This window comes from Myotis lucifugus, unplaced genomic scaffold (assembly GCF_000147115.1).
Source record: "Myotis lucifugus unplaced genomic scaffold, Myoluc2.0 scaffold_0, whole genome shotgun sequence".
Lineage (NCBI taxonomy): Eukaryota > Metazoa > Chordata > Mammalia > Chiroptera > Vespertilionidae > Myotis > Myotis lucifugus.
In genome coordinates this window covers 36,584,143-36,599,679 of record NW_005871048.1, presented here as the reverse complement: position 1 = coordinate 36,599,679, position 15,537 = coordinate 36,584,143, and the positions used below count along the sequence as shown (strand labels likewise).

The following is a 15,537-nucleotide window of genomic DNA, read 5'->3' as shown; positions in this document are numbered from 1 at the left end:
GAGGGAGGAGAAGAGGGGCGGGGGCAGAGAAAGAAAGGCCGCCGCGCCTCCCCGCCCAGGACCCGGCCCCGCGCCGCTGCCCAGTCACCATCGCCGCCGCGTCCCGCTCTCGGCCCGGCGTCCGGGGGAGGGGTCGGCTCGGGACTCCCCCGGCGCGGGCGGGCGACGGCGGGCGGGCGGAGCAGGCCCGGCCTCCGGAGGGGAGTGTCCTGCGGGGCCCGGGAGGGTGTGGGCGAAAGGGGATCCCCGGGGGAGGGGCGGGGGCCTGGGAGCCGGTCACTGCGCCCTCCGTCCGGCGGCGCCTCCGGAGTCCAGCTCAGGTCCCCGGAGCGCGCGGGGAACCTCTAGGGACCGTGTCCAGAACCGGCCCGGGGCGAGAGCGCAGCGCCCGGTCGGCGTCGGGGTGGGAGGCGGACTCCGGCGGAGAGCGGGCCCCGGAGGGCGCGGGCAGTTCCCCAGGCGGGGCCCAAGCGGGGGTGTCCGTCGGCTGATCCCGGGAACCCGAAGCCGGAGGGGGTTTGCCTGGACCCCGCGCTAGCTCTCCTCTCCGGAGAGGAGGCTGGGGCGTAAGTTTCCTTGCCCTGCGAGTCTCCAGGTTAGGAACTCAGGGAGAGCAGTCTGGAAGGATATTTGTGAATAGACCGCTTCGGGTAACACACTTCTATTCAAAGCCACCCACCTCCCCTGCCTCAAATTAAGGTTTCGGGGTGAATTTCCTAGGCGTTTTTGCCGACAGTCTGAGAAGAATCCTTGCCCAGAGAGGGAACTCACTAACGCCCAACAGCGCCCCAGAGCAAAGAGCACAGAGTTCAAGGGCCTGAGTTAAGGTGACAATATTCCTTGTGATTTAAACGTAGGGACGGGGCACGTAGCCAAGCAAACCCTTCTTATCTTTTTTCCCTGCCTCCTGTCCCTAACTCTCCACCCAGTGGCCTGGACGCAGTCAGTCAACGCGTGGCCTCTCCCCTGCACGGCCAACAGGGGATCCCATTGATTCTTCACTTTCAAGGTCTTTCCAGGAGCCTGTCCTTTGTAAGACCACTCAGTGCCACTTTCCTGGTTCTCGGTGCTCTTAGAGGCGCCATGTTTTCAGTGGCCTCCTCCTCGGTCCCCTCTTTGCACTGGATCCATCTGTACAAGCCTTCCGGTTAAAGGTTCGCTCAGGCAGGCCACATCCTGTTCTAGAAGCACTCTGACACAGAAAATTCTGAATTACTGAAAAGCTTTTCTATTCAAAGCCACCCACCTACTGGCTCCTGGGAGCTGGGTGCTCTCACCAGCCGGGTATCCTCCCCACCCCGCGAAGGTTCCATACTGTATCCACGTGGGAGTTCCTGATGCTCTTGCCAGAACTAGAATGCTCTCTTCCATCTCTCTCTCAGCCAAGTCCCGCTTATCTTTATTGCAAATGAAGTTTGTAATACAACATTTCTTCTATAAAAGGATGTGTGCATTCCTCCCATTTTTTAAATCATAGACTAGAAATAACAAGGCTTATGGGGGGAACAGGGTTAGGAACAAAGTACTCAAAAGCTATGTAACCTTGCAACCAGAACACCTAGAAAACAGTAACCATTCCTGGCGCGGTGAACACAATACAATATACAGATGATGCATTGTGGAATTATACACCTGAAACCTATATAATGTTATCAACCAATGTCACCCAACACATTCAGTAAAAAAATAAAAGTCAAAATTTTAAAAAGAGAGACACCGGGGATGCACTCATGCACAGGAGAAACCATGAGAAGACACAGTGAGAGGTGGCTCTCTGCACGTTGAGGAGAGAGGCCTCATTAAAACCAACCCGCCAACACCTTGCTCTTGGACGTCCAGTCTCCAGAACTGAGAGAAAATGCCTTTCTGTTGTTTAAGCCCCCTGCTCTGCGTCTTTTGTTATGGCAGCCCTAGCAGACAAATGCAAATAGGTGCTTATTGCAGGCCTAACGCACCAGGGTTACAGTGACAGTCTCCTCAACAGCGCTGTAATTCTTCAAAGGCAGGACCTAAGTCTTATATTTCTTTGTATCCCCCCAAATACCCAGTGAAGTTCCCTTGGTAGAACAGGACCTCAGTGAGCGTGCGCGCGCGCACATACACACACACACTCTCTCTCTCTCTCTCTCTCTCTCTCTCTCTCTCTCTCTCTCTCTCTACCCTAGTAACCATTCCAAAAAACCATTCCAGCAAGAATTTATGAGCCATGTTAAATTCCTAAGAAATATTACAGTAAACATAAATATAGGACCTGACCTTTATAAAAAGATGAGGTAATGGATGAGGAGATTGAAAGTTGTTTGAGTGTGAAGAGTTAGGAAGATAAGCACAAAATATACAAATAAGAGGTACATTCCCCCTTCCCAATAAGCTTTTCCAAGTTAGAGCTCATGGCTAAATCAATCTAAGAAAGAATACAGAGTGAATGGGCATCAGGCATAGCATTGGGTGCTCTCCACAACTCACATTCTGCTGTGTGTTTTGCTTGCAGCTGCTCTTAATGGTGCAAAATATGAGGTGCTGAGAACAATTGCATGTGACCAACACAACCACCCCATTTTACTAATATCCTTTCCCTACATATCAATAATGAATGAGCTAATCTGTGTTACATATGCTCTCATTACAGAAATATGCCGGGTATAGAGCAGACTGTACTTACGTCTATGCTTAGGAAGCAGACTGTACTTCATTCCACACATCTAGTGAGCACTCACTGTGTGCAAGGGACAGTTCAGGCACTGGGATGCATCGGTGGACAAAGAGAAACACAAAAATGTCTGCCCTCATGGATGTGGATACGTGAACAGGGCATCGCAGATGGTTTGTATTATTTGGTGGTATTACACGTTTCATATGGATGCAACTTGAATTGATGCCACATCTACATTTTATTCTCTTTTAAAAAAATATATATTTTTATTGATTTCAGAGAGGAAGGGAGAGGGAGAGAGAGATAGAAACATCAATGATGAGAGAGAATCACTGATTGGCTGCCTCCTGCATGCCCCACACTGAGGACCAAGCCCACAACCCAGGCATGTGCCCCTGGCCAGAATCGAACCCAGGACCCCTCAGTCTGCAGGCTGACGCTCTGCCCACTGAGCCAAACTGGCTAGGGCTACATTTTATTCTCTTTGAGGGCTAGGGTTGAGCCTTATGTTTTTGTATCTTCACAATGTCTGACATAGCAAATGCCTACTGGGATGTCTAAATTAGGGAATTTACACCCATGTATCCCTTGTGCTATTAAATCCACAGGAGAACCACTTGGGATCTAAAACTAAAGTTCTCTCAGGCTCGTTCACCAGGGACCAGCCAAGATGGGCCGAGTTCATACCAAGACACTGAAGAAGGCAGCCAGGGTCATCATGGAGCAGTACTGCACGTACCTGGGCAATGATTCCACACCCAGAAGCACGTGTGCGGGGAGATCGCCGTTATCCCCAGCAGAAGATCTGCAACAAGATAGCCGGCGCGGTGTGTCACCCATCAGATGAAGCAGGGTCAGGGAGGCCCTGAGAGGGGTGTTTCCTTGAAGCTTCAGGAAGATACGAGAGGAGAGATAATTATGTCCCTGAGGTCTCAGTCCTAGATCAGATCATGAAGTTTGTTCTGAAACTAAGGAAATGCTGAAGCTCTTGGAGTTTGGCAGTCTGTCCAGCCTACAGGTCACTCAGCCTACCATTGGAATGATGTTCAAAACACCACGTGGAGCCATGTGAATCTGTCTGCTGTGCTCTAATACCAATAAACCATCTGATGAATGAGGATAGCTAAATGTCAGCAACCAAAAAAAAAAAAAAAGTTTTCTCAGAACCATGTTTATTGCTATTTGGGCTAAAATCAAAGCAAGTATCCCCAGATAGGATCATTTGGACCTGAAGAATAGATAAAGTACACTTAATAGGAATCAAGAAACTAGGGATTGGAAGGGGAGGAAGAATAGAGAAGGAGAGACAGGATAAAAGGTATAGTCCAAGAAGAAAGTACCTGCTACGTTCTCTGGAAAGGCAGACTGGGGGAAAGAAGGGTAATAACAGGAACTTTGGGGGATTGTGAATGCTGTTTTTATCATGTGCTTCAGCTACATTTTCAAGAAACACTTACTATGAGGCATAAATGAGAAAGAAATTAAAGGGAACCTGCCAAGTTTAGTCAAATGACAAGGCCTTGGAAGATAATTATGAGCCATCGGATGGGCCATGAGGTAAAATTACCCTGGGCCTGGTGAAAATGTGATTCTGAATGTACTTGCCTGTGCAGATCACTCAGCCTCCTGAACACTATACCCCACCTGGTGTAACTTACAGCAACAGGGCTGGACAGTTTTCATGTGTGAACACTTTGTTTCCTATTCTGAGTATGAATCTGTTTGGGATTTAAATCAAATATGCATTTATAGCAGACACATTTGATATGTTTTCATGATTGTCAGCATACCAAAGATTGATTAAATTTGCCTATTCACCTTCAAAACACCCTACCTCTCAAATCCACCACCACCCATTTTGAGAGACTGAGATTTCCTTATACTGTGATCACAGAATTTCAGTGCTAGACACAAACTTGGAAGTCAATGTCCTTTAAAAATCACATATAAAATTAAATTATTTAAACTGCAAATATCTTCAGGGAAACTAGCAAAATTACAGTTCACCAACTTGGGGTCCTATGAAAAATCAGTCTCATAAAATTATCATTCTGCTTTTTTTTAGTCCATGGATTGAATTGTATAAAGAAGCCATCTAAAATTATAAGACTTCATTTTCCTTGACAAATATGGGTGGAGAACTGGCAATTTTGAGCACAAAAACTTGAAGGGCCTCTCCTGATTAAAAAGGACTCTGCCTATTAAAATCAGTGTTCTGGTCTACGTGAGACAGAAGCCATCTTTTGGGCCACAGAAATGGCTTGGTTAAGGTCTCCAAAAGACAGTAATGTCATATTTCAATTTCTGCTGCCAACTGGCAGTTTTTAAGTCAAGAGTGAAAATGAAGACTGTATGCACACAAAAAAAAATTCCTTCGTTTTTATTGAAAGCCCATTACCAAGGTGTTAGGCTATCTGATAAATGAGGATAGCTAAATGTCTCTAATAGGAACACATATTACAAGGACCAATCGGCACCTAATGGGGCAGCAGGGGGACCAAGTCATATATAAGGGGCCGTGAGCTCCCGATAAAGGAAATCTCAATGATCTATAGAAAAAAAGTCCACTTTCCACTCACATCTATTCAGGAAACATCGACAACAGAGCCAAGGAGAAACAGGGCCCTCAAAATACACCGTGACTAAGTTGTGGAAGAAACAAACACTCAGAACTTTGGGCATTTGCTCTCTCCTGGTAAAATCTGAGGACTGTTGGCCACTTTTATCTTCAGGTCACAGTCTCTACTTCTTGGTCTTCCTTTCTTCTATAAACGAAGCAATAACTTTAATTTGCCACTAACTTCTAAAGCAGTAGTCTGCTTTCCTGCCTCTGGTTCCAAAACTAGACTCCATGTGACTCTGGTTAAACTCAACCCAAGAAGGTGCTCCGTTCATTTCCTCCTATTATGTCACCACCACCATGAACAAATCCATCTGGCCCTCGTCCAAATGAACTTACCCCTGAAATGAGGTGGAAATTTCCATATAGTGAGAATGTTTTCCTGCAATAACCTTTTATAGGTTGCATGCAATTTATGCAACATTCTTTGCTGCTCGATAACATGTAACTGGCAAACTCAATTCGCTGAATCTTGACTCACTCCAAATCTTCACCTGCAGACATGTTTCTGGATTACAAAACTTTCTTTCGGAAGAGGTCCAAAATACAAAGAAGCTTGGGGGATTAGCTTCTTAACGGTATTCCTGACGGGCATAAAAGCACCCAGAGAAACAGTGCTTTAGCCCTTTAAAGCAACAGTACTGTGCATCTGGCCCCCGACTTGTGTTTCCAGCTTTGTCTTTTTCTATGATGAATTAAGTGTTGCTCTCAAAACTATTACATTCATTAGTGCCTACAATATTATTTGGAAAATGTGAAGATGAGAATTTGAGAAAACTACTGCCATTTATTTATTTATTTGTGCACTGTGAAGAGGGTGCTTGTCCCTAATCTGTCCCAGACTAAAACACGTAGTCTTCAATCTGAAAACCTTGCCTGTAAGGAACTTTTTTCTCTAACTTTCTCTGTCAGTCCTCTTCCTTAAAACAAGAAGCACAAGCATGCATATCTGTAAAACCACCAATTCTTGGGCACCTTATTTTCACATAGTGCTAGAATTAGAAAATATATTATTTTCTATTGAAAATAAAAATATCGCGTATTATTAATTATTCTGCCTACTTCCAAATGGCCTTGGGGTGACTCGTTATTTAAAATAATAGGAAGTAAGGGATCCTCTTAGCAGGGTCCCGGTTTACCATAGCTGAGCATTAAGTTTAGCTCTGGGCTTTCCAGAGCCAAGGTAAGAATGACATACTATGAATAATATAGTTCCCACAATCTGGTGAAAGAATCATAGTTGTTTCTCAAGTTAGGCAAACTTTTTCCTGGCACTAACTTCTGAGAGGAATTGAATCATGGAAATTCTTACATAAGAAACACTGGACAATCTACACTTCTAGGTGCAGCATCTTCACTGAGAGAAAGCAATAAACTCTTGCCCTGTGGAGCAGAGAAGGTAAAAAGTCGACAAGAGATAACAGAAGTGTCTAGTCTGGGTTTCTATCATGGCTGAAACTGCATTATCTGAACTTAACATCCGCCTAGACTCTGGGACCCCAATTAAGAAAAGAAAAATAAAGGAATCTTAAGCAAATTATGCAAACAAAAACCAACAACAACTAGTTTTTATTGTTGAAGAGTAAGTTCTTTAAATATTCTGTAAAATTTTGCTGGTAGACAACTATCTTAAAAATAGTTTATATAAGCCCTGGCTGGTGTTTTCAGTGGTTAGAGCGTTGGCCCGTTCACTGAAGGGTCACAGGCTGGATTCCCAGTCAAGGACACCTACCTAGGTTGCAGGCTCAATCCCTGCCCCTGGGCAGGGCATGTGTGGGAGGCAACCAATCCATGTGTCTCTCTCACGTCAATGTTTCCCTCCCTCCCTCCCTCCCTCCTTCCCTTCCTTCTTTCCTATCTCCTTCCCTCTCTCCCTCCCATCCTTGCTAAAAATCAATGGAAAAAATATCCTCAGGTGAGGACTTATATAAGCGCCTCTTTAATTTCCTAGAGTGTCATGAAAACAAAAGTTTGATATTAATGAATTCAAAACCCTCCACTACCTTCAGATATACGATAAGAAAAGATCATAGTTATGGAAAAACCATGGGCTCTCAATTCCTAGTGACTGTGTATAAATTCCACTTGCTCCATGATTAGTTACTAAATAATTTTAGGCAAGTCATTTAACCTCTCCAAAATTTAGTTTCCGTGACGATAATACTATCACATGGGGATATTATGACTCTTATATGATTGTTATTACAATGCAAGTGAAGGTCTCTACTATAATGCCAACATATAATAGTGCTCAATAAATATTTATTCCCTCCCCTTCACATTTATATTCCTGCAAAAGAATTTTCTCCCAGTTCAAAAAGACCACTTTTCCCAATTTGCCAATTACATAGCTTTCCTATGCTTTTTGTTTTAAAAATATATATATATATATATGAGAATCAAAACACTGAGGCACTGGCATAAGGATAGACATATAGATCAATGGAATAAAATTGAAAGTCCAGAAATAAACTCTCACATTTATGGTCAACTGATATTGAACAAGAGTGCCAAGACATTTCAATGCAGAAATTCCTTTTCAATAAATGGGACGAGTGGACATGCACATGCACATGCAAAAGAATGAATAAAACCCCTACCTCACACCATACAAAAATATTAGCTCAAAATGGATCATTGACCTAAATGTAAAAGCTAAATTATACAACTCCTAGAAGAACATATCGAAGTAAATCTTCATGATCTTGGGTTAGGCAATAATTTCTTAGGTATGACATCAAAATCACAAGTAACAAAAAACCACACCCATAAATTGTACTTCATAAAAACTAAAAACTTTTGTGTGACAAGAAGATACCATTCATGTGGGGAAAGGGAAAACCATAGAATGGATGTAAGTATTTGCAAAACATGTATCTGACAAGGGAAGTCAATAATGAAAAGACAACCCAAAAATGGGCAAAGAATCTTAAGAGATAATTTTTTCAAATAATTATACGAATGTTCAGTAAGTACCTGAAAAGATGTTCAACATCATATTTAACAGGGGAATGCAAATGAAAACCACACTATTTGTACTGGTATGAAAAAGATAAAGAAGACAGGTAATAACATGTGTTGATAAGAATGTGGAGAAATTGAAATCTTCATACATTGCTTATAGGATTGTAAGTGGTGCAGCAACTTTGAGAAACAGTTGATATCTCCTTAAAAAGTGAAACATAGAAATATCATGTGTCCCAGACATTCCTCTCTTGATATATGCTGAAGAGAAATAAAAACTTGTCTACAGAAAAACCTACAGAAATGTTCAAGCAGTATTCTTCATAATAGACAAAGTTAAAAGCCAGATACCTGTCAACTGATGAAGGAACAAGCAAAAAGCTATCTATACATTTATTTTATTATTCATATACATCAATTTCATTTTCAGCCATAAAAATAAAGTCCTAATTCATGCTGCAATCCAGATGAACTTTCAAAACGTTATGTTAAATAAAAGAAGCCAGTAGCAAAGGCTATATATTGTATGATTCCATTTATAAAAATGTCTCAAATATGCAAATCTATAGAGACAGAAAATAGATTACCAGTTGCCTAGGGCTAGAGAGGAGGTTGGGGGTAGAGGGAAGTGAGAAGTGTTTGAAATGGGTATGACTTCTTTTGGGGAGGGCACAAAAATGTCCTAAAATTAGATTGTGGTGATGGTTGCTCAACTCTTAATATACTAAAAACAACTGAACTATATACTTGAAATGAGTAGATTTTATGACGTGTGAAAAATATCTTAATTCTAAAAAGAAATTAAGACAAAAAATGCTAGGAGAAATGGTTGTGCTATCAACAACCAGGAATAATTGCAGTAAACATTTGCTGTGTGTAAGAGGGATGCAACAATGACTAAGCATGGACTCCATCCTCAAAGAATCTAAAATCCAGTAGATGAATGTAGTTCAATGAAGAGCAATGCATATTTTAATTGCCAATGGGACCAGAATTAAATAAATAGCTGTGATATATAGTATTCATCTAATACACTGTACTAAGGTTAGGGACATAAAGTGTGTCTGTCCCAGTCCTCTACAGGCACCCAGGCTTTGGGAATGAAAGAGAAGGATCTAGGTAAAAGCACTGTGCTAAAGATAAGAGCAGGTGCCACTGGAGCCCATCGGCACTGAAAACAAGCAGTGGAAGGAGATGTTAGAGAAGGTTCTCTGGGAGTTAGTTATGACATTGTTTCAAGGATACGTAGAAATTCACAAGGTGCAAGGTAGGGTACAGTCCACCCAGACAAAGGAGACTGCACACACAAAGGCCCCCATAGCAACCGAGAGCTCATGATGGAACACAGAGAGAGGAAAATTGAGAGGTGAGAAGAAATGACTTGGGGAGGAAGGGTAGGTATTAGTGGTACCCCGCAAAGTCCTATGAAGTTCCATCTGAGATCCCCAAGGAGCCATTGAAGGTTTTAAATCTCAGAAATGGCCAGATCTTGTTTTAGAAAGATTGCTCTGCTTGCTACATAAGGAGATGGATTCAGTGAGAGCAAGAGCAGGAGTGGAGAGATCTGTCTTCCAGGAGCATGGGGATGAGGACCTAGGTCACTGGTGGTGGTGGGCTTGCGGTACTGACTGGCTGGTCAGTGAAGAAAAGAAGGTTAAGGGTGACCCCCAGTTTTCTAGGCTGGGTAATGCTTGGCAGGATGTGCCAGCCAGAGAGGCAGTGAACATGGGACAAGCGGCCAGATTCCTGTGGGGCATGGTGAGTGTGACTATCCCTCAAAGACTAGAAAAGGCATAGGCCACAGATATGCAAAACTGGAGCACCAAACCCCACTCCCCAAATTTTAAAGACCAGTGTCAAAACCTTCCTTTTGGCACCAGATTGTGGAGGTGGGCCCGGGTGTACCTTTTTTGGTACCCAAGCCAAGGACAGGCCTGCAGGCACTAGAAGATGCCAACTTCTGTCTCAATCACTTGAATTACACCAACAGTAGATAGTGCTGATAAATATTGCTGTACTAAATGCTTTCCAGCCAAATGGAAAATGTCAGCTTGAATAGGCTGTGGGAAAGACTCTCCCAGCAGATTTAATGACCCAGGTTCTGATGGAGGCTGGGAGACTGTAGAAGTTTATCCAGGTTGGGTTGAATAAAATATCATTGTCACTTATTATGGGGACATGTGAAATGCGCCCGTGATCTAAATCAGTATCCTTTGTGGGTATCACCTCATCAGCTAATTCAACAACTTAATAACAAGTTAAAGGCAATGTTCCGTCTCCTGAGTTACTCTTTTGCAGTTCTACAAAATACTACCTTGGAAATCTTTATAACTTTGTAAACCAGATAAGGCCTTCAAATTCTAATGGGATTATTGATTTTCAAGTCAAAATAAAGTTTCAGTGCAACTCTTAATGCATTTATTGACTGGGATCAAAATTAAAATGGAGAAAATAATCGATAACACATCCTAAAAATAAAGTTAACATCAGAAACTATCTCTCTGACTTCCAAAGTGGGATTTTATCTGTCAGTGCAGAGTTCCCCGAGAAACCTGAACTCTCTTTGACCTGATAGAAAGCAGCCACTTCAGCATAGGATGAAAGACAATATGATGATATTCGTGTTCAAAAATAAACAATTCTTTAAAGTGCATTTTAACCTCAGAGACCTCAAAAGAAAAAAGCAACTACCACGTCTACTGATAACGCAAAAGGAATTCAGGAGAAACATTTCAAGCTTACAAAACAAATTTTTAAATCTTTCTTATTCTTTGTCTGAAACTGGCTGTGGTCCAGAAGCATAGCTTCTCTTTCTCTCAGCCCAGAACACTTCCCAAAGCTTCCAAGCTCGTGACATCGTAAGCAAAGGAAAGTTGCCAATGCCTGAAGGTAGCAATGCCAACAACCTGCTAACATTGTAGTGTGAGAGATTGTTTGTGCATTTACTATGTTTTTCAAGGAGCTAGCTTATGAAATCACAATGAGAAAATATATTCATTTCTCTCACTTCTCAACATTGCAAAATGAAGCCCTTTAATAATGCTTGTTCATATGCATAAATTGAATTTTATGACTTCACAGTTTTATTATACTTTTAAAACCCTGAATCTCATGAGTCTTCATGGAAATTATTAGCAATAGTTTATAGCATTTTGCAAAGTATAAACTGCAGCTGTGATAGTTCAATTATTATCACAGGCCATTTCAGGTAGTGATTCAGTGAGAGAACCAAACATTGGTTTCTTATCTCAGTTTATTGTCCAAGCCTTAGGCAGGACTATGATTTAATTGTTGGCCATTTTTTTTCTAATAAAGTAATCTAAGCAAACATTCTGCATGGCAGTTGGATGGTAAGGAAATGCTTTTAAAAGGTTCATTTCCAGGTTTCATTTTATTTATATCTTGAGAGAACTTACATTAGCATATATTCCCCTTTGAGATAAATTCATGATGAAATAATTTGCAGAGTGGGAGGTTCTCTGATACTCTTCAGTCAAAATCTCATGATCAATTTATAGAAAACTCCCAAGTGGAAGGGTAAGTTGGACCCTTACCTCACACCATATAGAAAATTAATTCAAAATGGGTTAAAGCTGTAATGGTAAGAGCTAAAACTATAAAACTCTTAGAAGAAAACATGGGAATAAGTCTTCATAAGCTTGGATTTGGAAATAGATTCTTAGATATGGTACCCTAAAGAAACAAAAAAAATAGATAAATTACACTTCATCAAAATGTAAAACTTTTGTGATCAAAAGACACTATCAAGAAAGTAAAAAAGATAGCCCAGCAAGCACCAGAACACAGATTTCTCAGGACAAGGCCGAGGTCAAGGCTGAGGTACCTGTGTCATTGAGCCACTGGCACAGTAGGTGCTCAGAAATCCTTGTTGAACTATTCTGAATGGGGAAAAATGTACCCCAGTGGAATTTTTTTTCTTGACTTAAAAAATTAAAAAATCCTTAAAAAAAACAAAACCCTGCAAGTTCACTTAGTTTATCATTTTATGCATCTTCCCATATCACTGAGATCATACTGTAGACAGCCTTTTAGCTTTCTTTCTTTTTCCACTCAACACCTTGAGCTGAGCATTTCCTCATGTCAGTAAAAATTCTGTCTGCTCCAATTTTACATCCTGCACTCTAAGCAAGGCCTGTTTCTACACTTGCTAGTGACCAACCCAGAGTGCCCACTCCACTGGGAATCCTCAGGGTTTCAGACATCTCTGTTAAGACCCCAAATACTTCAATAATCATTTTTCTAAAACACTTCAATTTCCTGTCACGCTGTGTATCCTGCATTGCCATTTAATGACGCCATTTAACAAGACTGAGAGGCCAACGTAGGCCAAGAAGAATAAGAGAGATCCAGGATTCCCGTGGGGAAGCACTAGGACCACTTGTCTATCTTCAAATCCAGCCATGCCATGAAATACTGTGACGTAAGACAAGTTATTTAATCAATCTGTACTGCAGTTTATCATAAGTAAAAGGGAGAAATGATAACAGTAATGTTACTTGTAGGACTGTTGCGAGTGGGCACATGCGGAATGCTTATAACAATGCTTGGGGCTGGGGGACTTGGGGAGATGTTGAAGGTACAAACTTGCAACCAGTAAGTCCTGCAGATCTAATGCACAGCGTAGTGATTATAGACAACAAGACTGCATTATAAACGTCTAAGTTGCTAAGAGACCAGATTTTAATTGTCCCCACAATAAAAAAGAAAAGATAATTATGTGAGTTGATAGAAGTGTTAGCTAACGCCATGGTGGTAATCATATTGCAATGTATACATGTATCAAATCAACAAGTACGCCTTAAAGATACACAATGCTATATGTCAATTATATCTCAATAAAAATAAAGAAAGAAAAGACACAATGCTTGACAGGTAATAAATGCTTAATACATGTTAGCTGGTATCATTATTATTAATTACAAGCAGACAGCCCTGGGTTGGAAGCCTCTATTTTCAACTTGCCTCCAATGTCAGCGGGCACCTTGCTTAACCTTTCAATGCTTTGGTTTTCTCCCCTCTAAAACTGGTATTATATGTGCTGGCCAGTGTGGCTCAGTTGGTTGAGTGTCGTCCCATGCACCAAAAGGTCACCGGTTCGATTCCTGGTCAGGGCACATTCCAGGTTATGGGCTCAATCTCCATTTGGTGTGTGTGTGTGTCGGGGAGGGGGGGGGGGGACCAATCATTATTTCTCTCATATCGATGTTCTCTCTCTCCCTCTTCCTTCCTTTCTCTCTAAAATCAATAAAAACATTTAAAAATAAAATCAGTATTATAAAACCTATCTCACATAGTTGTTAGACATTTAAAGGAGCTCAATGCAGAACAGCTAAGGCTTGCTCACCATGGCAGACAGGAACTGGTTGTTATGCCTCAGGCTCGTGGTATAAGCCCACCCCCAATACCACAGAGCAGGTGTCTAGCAAACCAAGTGGAGAGCTTTGGGGACAGAGGATTTTAAGGGCAGGAAGGGAGTCTCAGATGCTGGCATTTGGGTGGTTTCCTTCTTAGAGTCCAGAGATCACGGAGTATAGAGGCCTGAGGGTCCCCACTACCTGGAGACCCACCCATCTAGAAGAGAGGGACCCCCTAAGACAGCAGGCTGTTTGAGTTTTCTTAATTTGTTTCTAATCAAATGTTCCGGCTGGAGGACTTCTCCAGCTGTGGAAGGGTGGGACTGTTTCAGTGACTGTTATCAGGAAGATCTAGTTCCTCTGTTTAAAAAATATCTATCACTTGTGGAATCACAGAAATGGAAGGGCTTATGATGAAACAGGCACCCCAGGCCTGTTCCCAAACAGAAGGCTCCTTTGTCGAGTTTTCTTTGGGTCCTTTTCAAAGGCTCCTGCCTGGCTGGCCTGGCCCAGGCAAGTCCTCTCTCCGGTGGGAGAACAGGCAGTTCTCAATAGACAGGGTCCTGGCAGGCAGTCGGGCCCTCCCTGCCCTGTTTATGTGTGCTCAGCCATTTTAAAGGACCTACTACTTTGGGAATTAGGTAAGGGAATAAAAGGAACAATTAATATGTAAGTCTGATACTCAAGTAAGTCATGCATGACTAAAACATGACTCAAGAAGTTTATCTGTCTCTCTGAGGTTCACTCCCCTCCAAACTCTGGATTCCTCCTCCAACTCCATCTTGGAGCAGCCCCTTTTCTGCATTTCACCTTACTTCCAGCCCCCACCCAAGTCTAGGGTCTCTCCTCTAGAACCTTTGCATCTGTGGGGACACCAATTATTTGCCTGGGTCAGATGGCAGCCTCTCTCCAGTTGAAAGCTGTCTGCCCAAACCCTGAAATGCAGCTCGTAGCCCCTCTGCATCATCATGGTCTCTCACTGCACCTCTCCCCACTGCTGAGGACCCCATTCTCCACTCACCTGGACCCGACCTGCTCCTTGGCAATCCTGCCCTGCCCTCAGGCAGCTTGCCTTTGTTTATAGGCCCACACTGGCCCTGGATCCCAGTATTGGTTTTCTTCCCTCATCGCTCCATATCTATTTTTGGTCACACTTGTCCCTCCAGCCGGGGGCCAATAATTGGTAAATATTTACAAAGGTCACTGTGGGCAAGGCACTGTGCTAGTGGCCTGAGTGTAGAAGGTGGTAAGACTTGGCCTCGCAGTCTCAGAGCTCCCGAGCTAACATCTAAGGTGCGCGTGTCAGGTGCCATTGAGTGCACTCCTAATGGCAAGCAGAAGACTTCTTCCTTGGCATGGTCAGGGAAGGCTTCCCAGAAGAGGTGGGACTTGAATTGAGCTTGAAAGGATTAGGCAGGCCAGTGGCTCTCAATGCATTTAAAGAAAGATATGAGTTGGGCTCTCCGCTCTGAGATTTGATACCTAGGTCTGCAGTGGGGTATAGTCGCCAAATTCTTCTTTTTTCAAAGTGTCATGGGTGACTGAGGCAGGGGGTCAGGGTTGAGCCAGGCCAGAAGTCTTCATCACTGCTGAGAATAAGAAGAAACTGCCTTTAATCTAACAATGATGTCAAGAATGACCTGCAGGAGGATGTAATAAAATGAAAGCTCCGAATAATGCAATCCTCCTCTTTGAGGTTGGTGTCAAACTGGGTTGCACCTTAGCCCTAGTATTACCTCTCTCTCTGATACCTGTGCCAGGCTGTGAGCACCCTGAGAGCAGGTACAGTGTTGTCGCCACTTCTATGGTTGTCACCATCTCTCCCCCAGGATCAAGCACTGTGCCTGGCTCACAGTGGGCACTCACTGAGCATTTGATTAGAGAAAGGATGGATGGATTTGATTACCTACTGCCTGAGAGTATTG

At 42.8% G+C, this 15,537-nt stretch overlaps 1 pseudogene; it reads left to right on the top strand.

Moving 5' to 3' along the window:
• Positions 1–3,309: 3,309 nt before the first annotated feature.
• LOC102427468 lies at positions 3,310–4,283 on the top strand (annotated as a pseudogene).
• The last annotated feature ends 11,254 nt before the right edge of the window (positions 4,284–15,537 follow it).